This window comes from Mus caroli, chromosome X (genome assembly GCF_900094665.2).
Source record: "Mus caroli chromosome X, CAROLI_EIJ_v1.1, whole genome shotgun sequence".
Classification (NCBI taxonomy): domain Eukaryota; kingdom Metazoa; phylum Chordata; class Mammalia; order Rodentia; family Muridae; genus Mus; species Mus caroli.
This window is the reverse complement of record NC_034589.1, coordinates 145167187-145176077: the sequence shown is the minus strand read 5'-3', so window position 1 is coordinate 145176077 and position 8891 is coordinate 145167187. Positions and strand designations below refer to the sequence as shown.

Genomic DNA, 8891 nt, shown 5'->3' with positions numbered 1-8891 from the left:
TTATCATGTTTAGGTATGGGCCTTGAATTCCTGATCTTTCCAAGACTTTTATCATGAATGGGTGTTGGATTTTGTCAAATGCTTTCTCAGCATCTAAGGAGATGATCATAAGTTTTTTGTCTTTGAGTTTGTTTATATAGTGGATTACATTGATGAATTTCTGTATCTTAAACCATCCCTGCATCCCTGGAATGAAACCTACTTGGTCAGGATGAATGATTGTTTTGATGTGTTTTTGAATTCGGTTAGTGAGGATTTTATTGACTATTTTTGCATAAGGGAAATCGGTCTGAATTTCTTTATCTTTGTTGGATCTTTCTGTGGTTTAGGTATCAGAGTAATTGTGGCTTCATAGAATGAAATGGGTAAAGTGCATTCTGCTTCTATTTTGTGAAATATTTTGTGCAGAACTGGAGTTAGATCTTTGAAGTTCTGAAAGAACTCTGCACTAAACCCATCTGGTCCTGGGCTTTTTTTGGTTGGGAGACTATTAATGACAGCTTCTATTTCTTTAGGAGATATAGGACTGTTTAGATCAGTAACCTGATCCATATTCAACTTTGGTACCTGGTATCTATCTAGAAATTTGTCCATTTCATTCAGGTTTTCCAATTTTGTTGAGTATTAGCCTTTTGTAGAAGGATCTGATGGTGTTTTGGATTTCTTCTGGATCTTTTGTTATCGCTCCCTTTTCATTTCTGATTTTGTTAATTAGGATGCTGTCCCTGTGCCCTCTAGTGGGTCTGGCTAAGGGCTTATCTATCTTGTTGATTTTCTCAAAGAACCAGCTACTCCTTTGGTTGATTCTTTGAATAGTTCTTCTTGTTTCTACTTGGTTGATTTAGCCCCTGAGTTTGGTTATTTCCTGACTTCTACTCCTCTTGGGTGAATTTTATTCCTTTTGTTCCAGAGCTTTTAGGTGTGTTGTCAAGCTGCTAGTGTGTGCTCTTTGTAGGTTCTTTTTGGAGGAACTCAGAGCTATGAGTTTTCCTCTTAGAAATGCTTTAATTGTGTCCCATAAGTTTGGGTAGGTTGTGGCTTCATTTTCATTAAACTTTAAATGTCTTTAATTTCTTTCTTTATTCCTTCCTTGACCAAGGTATCATTGGGAAGAGTGTTCTTCATTTTCAACGTGAATGTTGGCTTTCTATAATTTAAGATGTTATTGAAGATCAGCCTTAGTCCATGGTGATCTGATAGGATACATGGGAGAATTTCAATATTTTTGTATCTATTGGGGCCTGTTTTTGACCAATTATAAGGTCAAATTTAGAAAAGGTACCATGAGGTGCTGAGAAGAAGGTATGTCCTTTTGTTTTAGGATAAAATGTTCTGTAGATATTTGTTAAATCCATTTGTTTCATAACTTCTGTTAGTTTCATTGTGTCCCTGTTTCATTTCTGTTTCCATGATCTGTCCATTGATGAAGTGGTGTGTTGAAGTCTCCCACTAGTATTGTGTGAGGTGCAATGTGTGCTTTGAGCTTTACTAAAGTTTCCTTAATGAATGTGGCTGCCCTTGCATTTGGAGCATAGATATTCAGAATGGAGAGTTCCTCTTGGAAAATTTTACCTGTGATGAGTATGAAGTGTCCCTCCTTGTCTTTTTTGATAACTTTGGGTTGGAAGTCGATTTCCTTTGATATTAGAATGGCTACTCCAGCTTGTTTCTTCATACCATTTGCTTGGAAAATTGTTTTCCAGCCTTTCAATCTGATGTAGTGTCTGTCTTTTTCCCTGAGACGGGTTTCCTGTAAGCAGCAAAATGTTGGGTCCTGCTTGTGTAGCCAGTCTGTTAGTTATTGGGGAATTGAGTGCATTGATATTAAGAGATATTAAGGAAAAGTAATTGTTGCTTCCTATTATTTTTGTTGTTAGAGTTGGCATTCTGTTCTTGTGGCTGTCTTCTTTTAGGTTTGTTGAAGGATTACGTTCTTGCTTTTTCTAGGATGTGGTTTCCTTCCTTTTATTAGTTTTTCCTGTTATTATCCTTTGAATGGCTGGATTCATGGAAAGATAAAGTGTGAATTTGGTTTGGTCATGGAATACTTTGGTTTCTACATCTATGGTTATTGAGAGGTTAGCTGGGTATAGTAGCCTGAGCTGGCATTTGTGTTCTCTTAGTGTTTGTATAACAACTGTCCAAGATCTTTTGGCTTTCATAGTCTCTGGTGAAAAGTCTGGTGTAATTCTGATAGGCCTGCCTTTATATGTTACTTGACTTTTTTCCCTTACTGCTTTTAATATTCTATCTTTATTTAGTGCATTTGTTGTTATGATTATTACGTGTCAGGAGGAATTTCTTTTCTGGTCCAGCCTATTTGGAGTTCTGTTGGCTTCTAGTATGTTCATGGGCATCTCTTTCTTTAGGTTAGGGAAGTTTTCTTCTATATTTGTTGAAGATATTTGCTGGCCTTTAAGTTGAAATTCTTAATTCTCATCTACTCCTATTATCCGTAGGTATGGTCTTCTCATTGTGTCCTGGATTTCCTGGACGTTTTGAGTTAAGATCTTTTTACATTTTGCATTTTCTTTGATTGTTGTGTAGATGTTCTCTATGGAGTCTTCCGCACCTCAGATTCTCTCTTCCATCTCTTGTATTCTGTTGCTGATGCTCGTATCTATGGTTCCAGATTTCTTTCCTATGGTTTCTATCTCCAGTGTTGCCTCACTTAGGGTTTTCTTTATTGTGTATACTTCCCTTTTTAGGTCTAGTATGATTTTGTTCATTTCCCTCACCTGTTTGCATGTGTTTTCCTGTTTTTCTTTAAGGACTTCTACCTGTTTGTTTGTGTTTTCCTGTTTTTCTTTAAGGACTTCTACCTCTGTAGCAGTGTTCTTATTTCTTTAAGTGAGTTATTAAAACCTTCTTGATGTCTTCTACTATCATCATAAAATATGCTTTTAAATCTGGGTCTAGCTTTTCTGGTGTATAAAGGTGCCCAGGACTGGCTGAGTTGGGAGTGCTGGGTTCTGATGGTGGTGAGTGGTCTTGGTTTCTGCAAGATTCTTAGGTTTGCCTATTGCCATCTGATAATCTCTGGAGTGAGTTGTTATAGTTGTCTCTGGCTAGAGCTTGTTCCTCTCATGATTCTGTTAGCCTCTATCAGCTGACCTGGGAGACTAGCTCTCTCCTGAGTTTCAGTGGTTAGAGCACTCTCTGCAGGCAAGCTCTCCTCTTGCAGGGAAGGTGTACAGATATCTGGCATTTGGACCTGCTTCCTGGAAGAAGATGAAGGCCTGAAACAGGGCCTGTCCCAGAAGCTGTTAGCTTCTGTAGTCCACACTCTCACCTGTACAGACTAGTCTTGGCAGGGTTCGGGAACCAAGGTGGCTCCCCCAGGTGCTACAGCAAACCCTCCTGGGCATGGCAGACACCTCTCCTCTGGCAGGGAAGGTGCTTGGATGTCTGGAGCCTAAAATGGGGACTTCCTCAGTAGCTCTGTGGCTTCTGTCTGTTCCAGAAGCTGTTAGCTTCTGTAGTCCACTCTATCACCTGAGCAGACTAGTCTTCGTGGGATCCGGGAACCAAGGTAGCTCCCCGACTTGCTTGCTTCTAAACTTTTTAATATTAGTCCAGCCCAAGAATTAGATCTCAAGAGTCTCCAAAGGCATCTTCCAAAGTAAATACATATTTGTAGATTGCCTACTGTTGACTTTGTAAAATAGAAAAAAGTCCAAAATTCTGAGCTATTATACTGACTCTGCCATTCTAAAAATCTGTAACATTTGGTAAGCATTTTCACTACCTTAATGTAAAAAGGACGTATCTGTTAAAGTTGTTTCAGCTTTTTGGTTTTATGTGCATGTTCAAGTGTTTGGTAATAACTGGGAACTATATTAACTATAGATATTAGTTCTAAATTCTTGATAGGTAATAGATTTTTAAAAAGCTTAGTCCCTTTGTTAGAGTTTTAAATAGTCTTACATTTAGTAGGTAAAAACAAAAATCAAAACCAAAATAGAACAAAACTGGCTAAACCATGATTAAATGCAAACATTTGGAAAGGTTTCGGTCGCAGAATATTTTAAAATTGTATATATTTCCCTTGTTTCAGATGTGGATATTTTGGCACTTTTCAGGAATTCATTTATCCATTTTTACCTCATAGCATAGACTTTTAATAACCAAGCTGCTTTTTTTTACACCTCCCCTCTAAAAGACACAAAGCAGCTGCCATCTCTATGGTACTCATTTCTGATGACCAACATTGTTGTTTATAATCACAGTCAGCTGAAGGCCAATTTTGTGTAATCCATGGGAGATATCAGTTCTGACATGCATGCCCTCAATATGTCCCAAGTTTGTGTTGGCAGGTGCTAACCTTGCAGGCATAGTCAGTTATCAAGGCAGAACCTTGACAATCAGAAGTAGTGCTGATATTATTTAATCCCATTCAGGGACCCAGAAATGAAACGTTTGAACAAAGCCATAAGAAAGGAAGAATAAATAAAAGCTTTTTTTCTTTTTAATATTTCAACTTGAGTGTTTAATATTTTCAGTGCTTTCAATGATTCCAAAATAACATTCAGTGTTTCCCATACCAGAGCTTTAAACATTTAAAGCAGAAGCACAATGAGCATGAGATTGAATTAATAAAGTAGAGAAAATTAAGTAATTCAACAACTGTCAAAGAATGGGGCACTATTGTATGTTATCTTGTCCATTTCATAGTCACATGCTCTTTTTCCATTTGTTAAGACTATTGATTAAAGGCATTTCCAGATTTAAAAAATAGGCCTTGTATGCTCTTATTTAAGCTTCTCTTTGTGAGTCTTTAAAAATGATTAGAAAATTCTCCATATTTTCCCCTTCGTTTCAATAATTTCTCTATGAAAAATACTCCTATTGCCTGTATCTGGTAGGATGCTTGTTAGACTGGCAAAATAAATGTCCAGGTATAATAAATAAAATAACATATACAAATAATCAGGTATTTAGAGTATAGGGAGAAAAAAAAACTTCCATGTGTTTCAGTTTTAAAAAAACAGAATAAAGCAATTCAATACAGTAATACTCAAATATAAACTAATATGATGTTCCAGTTCATTGAAATTATATCTATTCTTTTTTGTTATATAAGTATATTATGTCCAATACAATGTCCAATAGATGTGTGCATATTGAAGTAATTGCTACAGCTAAGCAAATCAGCACACTTTATAGAGCTAACTCTTCTCTCCCTTTTGTGGCAAGAATATTTAAAAACTATTACCTTGACACATTCCCAGTACAGCACACATTATTATTAGAGAATGCTCTCATGCAGTATATACATTAGTCTTCTACACATGAGCACTTACAGCAATATAGCTTGTGTCTTTTGACCTGTATCTTTCCATTCTCTATGTGCAGATCTCTTACCTTGTATCTTGTAACTACAAGTCCACATATTTGGTTCCTATTTTGCTAGATTGAGGTCACATAGCATTTGTTCATCTTTCTAGTTTATTTCACTTAGTATGGTATGTTGCAAATATCAGGGCCTCCTTTATGTATTCTCATGCTCACTTTAGCAAAGTATGATTTCAAGAGATGATGATTTCATTCCTTTTCATTATCTACTTGGAAGATTTTTGGCTTTGTAAAGGAGCTCAGTATTTAAATCAACTTAGAAACCTTTATGTTCCTTTCCATAAACTATATGCCAACGTATGAAGCCACCAACAGTGTATAACAATTACACTCATTCCCATTTTTGCAAGCTTATCTCATTCTTCTAAAGTTTGGTTATTGCTTTAGTTTCTTTTTATAAATTTTTTTCCTAGCAGGCATGAGACTGTATCATGCTGAAGATTTAATTTGCATCTCCTTGATTAAGATGTTTAGTAACTTTCAAATATATTTTTTGGCTATTCTATGCATTTTGAAGATATGCATTCAGCTCATTTGTCTATTTTAAATTGTGATTTTATTATTTTGCTACTGAATTTGTGAGTTTCTTGACCAATTTAGATATTAACTTATTTTTGTTACAAATAAAGTTTTATTGAAACACAATACATTCATTTGTTTATTCAGTAACTATGGATGTTTTGATGCTATGAAGACAGGGCTAGGCAGTTATGACACAGACAACATGGCTTGCCAAACCCAGAATATTTACTCTCTGGTCTTTTATAGAACATGTGGGCTGATACCTAGCTGAGTAACAAGTGCCACTTGTCATAATTTTCACAGGGATCCCAAAAGCTACAGTCACAGAAAATACGTGGACAGTAGCCCAGTGTGTGTGTGTGTGTGTGTGTGTGTGTGTGTGTGTGTTGCAAACCTGTAAGCTAGCATTTGGGAGGTGGAAGCAGTAAGATTTAAGAGTTTGTAGCTAGTATGGGCTGTATGAAAACTGGTTTTACTGCCCCACCTGGGAATCCATCCCATAAACAACCACCAAACCAGGACACTATTGTATATGCCAACAATATTTTGCTGACAGGACCCTGATATAGCTCTCTCTTGTGAGGCTATGTCAGTGCCTGACAAATACAGAAGTGGAAGCTCACAGCCATTTACTGGATGGAACACAGGGTCCCCAGTGAAGGAGCTAGAGAAAGTACCCAAGGATCTGAAGGGGTCTGCAACCTTATAGGAGGAACAACAATATTAACTAACCAGTACTCCCAGAGCTTGTGTCTTTAGCTGCATATGTAGCAGAGGATGGCCTAGTTGGCCATCAATGGGAGAAGAAGCCCTTGGTTTTGCGAAAATTCTATGCCCCAGTACAAGAGAAGGAATGCCAGAGCCAGGAAGCAGGAGTGGGTGGGTTAGGGAGCAGGGCCAATGGTGGGGGTGGGGTGGGGAGAGTATAGGGGACTTTCAGAGAGGAAACTAGGAAAGGGGATAGCCTTTGAAATGTAAATGAAGAAAATATCTAATAAAAAAATAAAACTAGTCTTAAAAAAGTAGGAATAAAGCTGGGTGTGGTGGCCCACGCCTTTAATCCCAGCACTTGGGAGGCAGAGGCAGGCGGATTTCTGAGTTCAAGGCCAGCCTGGTCTACAAAGTGAGTTCCAGGACAGCCAGGGCTATACAGAGGATCCCTGTCTCGAAAAACCACACACACACACACAATAGGAACAAACGACAAGTATCTTAAGGCTTTTATGATATTCAGGATGGCTTAAAGAAATAATGCAAAACAATAGGCAGTATTTCTAAGCAGTAATTTCAATGAACTGCACTGTTACAGAGAAAACCGAGAGCCAGTCCAATATGTATAATTATCACTTTATGTCAAGTGAACATTCCTTTTGTTGGCAAAAAGTATTATTGACAGAATTATAAGTGGCTGACACACTATAGCAACCATGTCAGAATATAGCCCTCTTTCTTTGAAAAATGTCCAGAAGAGATAAAGAGGAAGAGGCTAGGAACTGTGATGCATTGTATAGGATCCTGGTGCCCAGGACTCAGAACTTCAAGGGAGTGACAGGCCAGTACTTCTGCTTTCTGTCACAGTGCTTGTCAATTCTCAGCTGCACAGCAGCCTCCATAGCCAGGATCTGGGGAGCACTGTTCCCATACATGCGCTTCATCACTGCTTGGCGGTGCTCCCAGAACGTCTCAGATGGAGGCTCCACTGACCTGTGGTTGTTTAAGTACAGGCTATGGTCCTCATTCACATCTCACATCATCATTCAGGTGTTCCATGTCCAGCTGTTGCTGTAGCCTTCTATGTTCTCTGTGCCTCTTGATCTCTGCAAAGTACTGGTGGGCTCCCTCAGTGATTTCCATATTGTTCAGGTCACACTCCACTCCATCATCTAAATCCAACTCCAACTCTCCCTCTTCACACAGTGCTTTATTTTCTCTTATGGATGCCTGGGTTCTATTGCTGTTATACAGAGGTTGCCCAGGGTTTTGGGGATGGGAAACAATGTAGGGAGACTCCTGCCATGTCATGTGCTGGCCTTGAGTGTTCCAAGAATGGCCAGCTTCATAAGCAAGAGAATTACAGGAAAGAATTCTAGGAGGGAAGAATTCTGTGAAGGAGGAACCATGGGGGAGTTAAAGCAACTTTCTGGTGGCTTCACATCCAAAGTCTTACATGATTATAATGTAGCCAGTATCTTGTATATATTGAATGAGAATACCAAGATGCTCTCCATTTTGGTACCATTGTTGCTATCTCTGATTGCAAAACTTGTGGGCATGCAGCTTGCAGATCTTGGCCAGTGGGCAACAATGGATCTAGTTCTCATAGCAGGGAGGAGGAAGGGGTGGGAGAGATATTAACCTCTTTTAAGAGACATAAACTGAAAATACTTTCAGTTATAGTGTGCCTAGTAAAATGTCATGGCAAAAGAAGCCTCTCTTTGGTTTTTCGAGACAGGGTTTCTCTGTGTAGCCCTGGCTGTCCTGGAACTCACTCTGTAGACCAGGCTGGCCTCGAACTCAGAAAGCCACCTGCCTCTGCCTCCCAAGTGCTGGGATTAAAGGCATGCACTACCACCACCCGGCGAAATATATCTCTTATGTATAGAACCTTTTGGAGCAGAACAAGGATATTTAGTTTATTTTTCTTTCCCTTTAAATTGTAGAAACAAACATCTAGATGCCACTATGAAACTAAGCAACAAAAGATAATCTGTTTACCCTTACAGAGACATGCCTAATAGATAAGGATATGAACAAGAAATAAGAACTGTTATTTGTAGTTACAGATATTTGGAGATCATTTATTGCTTAAGCATAACCTAATTTGTTAAATAAACATATCACTCTGTCATTGAAAATTTTAAATAATGTAATATATAGGGAAAATATACACACAAAGGTCTAAATAAGTAGTTGTTAAAAAACCACTCAAAGATACCAATTGAGCTGTGACTAAAGGATGGACCATCTAGAGACTGCCATGTCCGGGGATCCATCCCATAATCAGCTTCCAAACG

The 8891-nt window shown here is 38.3% G+C and overlaps 1 pseudogene; it reads right to left on the bottom strand.

The window, feature by feature from the left end:
* Positions 1 to 7406: 7406 nt before the first annotated feature.
* Positions 7407 to 8116, bottom strand: LOC110287519 (annotated as a pseudogene).
* Positions 8117 to 8891: the final 775 nt, after the last annotated feature.